The 3,823-nt window shown below is 54.0% G+C and overlaps 1 long non-coding RNA gene across 1 annotated transcript; it reads left to right on the top strand.

The window, feature by feature from the left end:
- Positions 1-411: 411 nt before the first annotated feature.
- On the top strand, positions 412-3,474 carry LOC114033358. Its single transcript, XR_003567971.1, has 3 exons — positions 412-509; positions 1,421-1,724; positions 1,974-3,474. It is a non-coding gene; the product is annotated as an uncharacterized LOC114033358 (long non-coding RNA).
- The last annotated feature ends 349 nt before the right edge of the window (positions 3,475-3,823 follow it).

The raw sequence follows: 3,823 nt of genomic DNA, 5'->3' as shown, positions 1-3,823 counted from the left end.
CCATCCATTGACTGACCTTTGGGTATACCCAAGCCCCTGCTCAAGCTCCTCCCCGGGCAGCTCAGTGCTGTGGGCACAGAGGCCCACAGAGGCATGGTCAGGGTTTAAATCCTGCCTCTGACAATAACAAGATATGTGACTCTAGGCAAGACTCTTCATCCTTGGGCCCTCTGCTTCCTTGTCTACAAATGGGATAATGGTGTCTGGAATAAGTGGCTCCCGGTTTAGTAGGACAGAGAAGATGAGATAGAATCCCTTGACTCTTGGCCTGGGCCAGGCACCACCGGAGGGTCCCCGCCCTGAGCGTGAGAGGGGGAAGGCCTGGTATTTTCCTGCCTTTGGCTAGGGCTCAGCGTCCTCTTGAGACGTGTCCAGTCCTTCCTCTCTTTGTCTTCCTAGATACAGCCTGGGAAAGCCTTGAGTGGCAGCCTAGCCAGCAGCGATGGGATGGAGGGGCTTTTATCCCGCGGCCCACAGAGGCGGAAGTGGCCTGTTTGTTTAGTCCGCAAGTAAGTTATGTTAATCCACCCCCTGTTTGTCTTTTCTTTAGAAAGCTCGGGCTTGGGCGAGCAGGATATAAAGTCCCTTCTTTGTGTGGGGGGGCGTGGCCTCCTAGCGGAGGCCGAGGTGGGACAAGGCTGCGGAACCTGCCTGGGGAGGGGGCGCAGGGGGCTTTCGGCTATTTATGGTAATTAGTGGGAAATGCTCCCGGAGCATCTCCGATGATTCTGTAATGAGCGCCGGCAGAATGCCCCAGCATTGTTCCCACGACACCATTAAAGATTCGCTTGGCGGTGTGGCAGCCTCCTTTCTTAGCTACCGGAATGAACGCCCCGGTGAAAAGGCACAATGTATTGTACGTCACTCTGGGCAGATTGGAACGCCCCCTTTACACAGGCCTCTCCATCAGCGAGAGTCTGAGTTACCAACCTCGGGGCTCTCTGAGGTGCCCGCCAGCCTGGAACATCCATTGGCAAGGCCGGGTTTGCTGCGGCCCTCCCTCCATCACTCCCTGGTTTGGGAGTAAATATCAAAGCCACCCTCTGTTCAAGACTAAATTCAAGGCAACGAGGACGTGAATTTTGTAGGCGATTTGGGCACAGTCAGAAGGGGTGCCAACCTGCCTGGTGAACAGTCAGGGTCTCGAAGGCAGATGGAAAGGCCCGAGGCAAATGGTCTCACGTTCAGGGTCAAGCTTTTGCCCACAGGATAGAAGGGGTGCCCGCACCTGGGCAAAGCGGTGCGAGGAAGGACTCTCTTCCCAGACCAGCATCTTGTCTGTTGTGTTCCTGGAATGCCACTGGGGTGCATTCCTTCCCCTGGCCCACTTGTAATTATTAGGAAATCAGAGAGGAAGGTACTTAAAAAAAAAAAGTCCCCCTTTCTCTCACTTCTCTTTTGTTCATTTTTTTGTTTGCAGCGGAATAATGCAGTTTAGTGGTTCAAAAAAAATTCCATTCCCCTGACACAAGTCGGAGGCCCAAAGATGCGGTATTTCTCGTGGGGACAACGGTGGGTTAAATCATGGGGAACGGGATTCAGAAACGGAGTGTGCCTGGCTGGCCCGGCGCTTCCTCAGCGCCACAAACGCACGGACTTACTTTCATTCGCACAGAGAATTCCCCCAGTTCAGGGGCTACTTGGGTGGCGATGCATCCTGTTCCTTCAGGGAAAAGCTCTCCAAGAATATCCTTGATTGACAACAGCCAGCCACGGGTTAAAAGGTAAGGGGCGGGAAGAGAGCTAGCAAGTGATTCAGAAGGTTTCTTCTATGTGTCTCCTGTGGGGTGGGGGTGGGGTGTGCCTGTACTGCAGGGTCTTCTGTCCTACTCAGCATGGGACGTTTATGAACAATGTTGCTGATGGGATGAGCTGCCAGCAGCACGGGTGGAGGGGGGGGGGGAGAGGACAGGAGAGCACCCGCTCACCACACTGTAATTCATAATAATGACAAATGATCTCTGACATTTTAGGGCCCTTTAAGATTCAAGGAGAATTTCATGTGGGATAACAGATTGAATGCTGGATGGAACCCCAGTGGCTGGTTAGTCCAGCCGCATAACATTACAGATGTGCAAACTGAGGCCCAGGGAACTTGGCCAGCATCGTAGCATTAACAAGTGACTGAGAATGGGATTCCAGCCCAAGGCTTTCCAACGGCCACTTCCAGCACCACGCTGTACAGAGCTGGAGGGAACCTTGCAGACCACCAAGTCCATCCTCTCACTTTTGCAGATGAGGAAACTGAGGCCTCAGAGAGGTTAAGTGACTTGCCCGGGGTCACGTAGCTAGGATGTGTGTGAAGTAGGATTGGAACTCCGGTCTTGCTGACTCCTGTCTAATAGCTTGTCCTGGGTTGCAGAGGGCGGTTAATTATGAACCCAAGAGCACTCCAGAGAACCTCAGCACCCCCCCCCCCATTCTGGGGCCGTTGCTGTCTCCTTGGAGGGAGGAGGGCACCTTGCTGAATGACTGCCTCGTGTTAGGGTCACTGCAGAAGGCCCAGCCTGGGTCCTGGCCCGAGGGGGTGCCCGTGGGATGCAGCTTGGGGCTGGTGGGGAGGTGTCATCGCTGCCTGGACTTGTACGTGACTGAGCACATTTGAGGATGGCTTGGGAGCCAGGCGCTCCCAGGCCACTGTTCTCTGCCGGGACAATGAAGCAATTACTAGAAAAATGGAGCAGTCTCCAGAGGAGAGGTTAAGGGCCCCAAGCCCGGATTCCTTTGAACCGCCTTGGAATGGCCGTGTCTTCTGTCCCCGGTCTTAATCAAGTTATCGTCTCCAGCCAGTGTTTCCTGGACCCTGGCCCTCCTATGAATGAGGACAAAATATGCGGACAAATTTCTAGCAGCAGGACGTTGGTGCTCTCCCGTGTGGCGGGATGAAAAGCACCTGTAACCTCTGCCTGGCCTGCCTGGCCTGCCTGGCCCGGCCTGCTGAGAGCTCCTCCTGGGGGCTCCCTGCTGCTGCTGAGGGGGAAGGGCCCCAAGGGCTGAGGAGGCCACTCTTCTGTGTAGCCATAATGCCAGAGAATACAATGTGCTGGGCTCTGAATAGCTTCTGACTGTGGTCCCCAAGCCCTATTGATGGCAGGTCTGCCTGTCCGAGGGAAAGGTCCAGAACCAGGAGGAGGGGCTGGCTCCCCAGGCGGCAGCCACATGGAAGCCTTCCCTGATTCTTATGCATTGCTGGGATCTTGGGAACAATGAGCATTCCGGCTGCTCCCCCTGCATCCCGGAGAAAGTCGAGGCCCCTCTGGGCCTCGGTGTCCTCATTTGAAAAATGAGGGGATAGAATGAAATGGCTTCTACCATCCTTTCTAGCTTGAGATTGATGATGATCCTCCGACCCTTCAGAACCTCGGTTTCATCATCTGTCAAATAGGGATAATGATCCTTCTAAGACCAGCCTTCTGGGAAAACCCTTTAATAAAATTAAAGCTCTCTGTGAATGGGAGGGTGATGATGATGGGAATGGTGGTGATGGTGGTGGTGATGGTGGTGACGATGGTGATAGTGGGGACGTGGATGGGGATAAAGGTGATGGGGATGGTGGTGGTGATGGGGACGGGGATGGTATGTGGGTTTTATGAAGCCTTTCTTTTGCTTCTAAGTGAAATGAGGGAACAGCCCAAGCTGAAGACCCCTGAAGTTTCAGCATGGTAGCCCAAAGGCACGAGACTTGCCCTGGCTTCTTTGGTGAGGCTCTCTGTCTGGGTCTCCATCCATCCATGAGGCAAAGTTTACAGACCATAATCTAGCTGAGGATTGAAGGCACCAAGCATTGCGGGTGCTGTTACTTAAGCATCTCGAGAGCTAGGAT

The sequence above is a fragment of the Vombatus ursinus genome, unplaced genomic scaffold, assembly GCF_900497805.2.
Source record: "Vombatus ursinus unplaced genomic scaffold, bare-nosed wombat genome assembly UNPS02006874.1, whole genome shotgun sequence".
In the NCBI taxonomy this organism is placed as follows: domain Eukaryota; kingdom Metazoa; phylum Chordata; class Mammalia; order Diprotodontia; family Vombatidae; genus Vombatus; species Vombatus ursinus.
The sequence above is the reverse complement of the archived record's forward strand: the minus strand, read 5'-3'. Positions and strand labels throughout refer to the sequence as shown.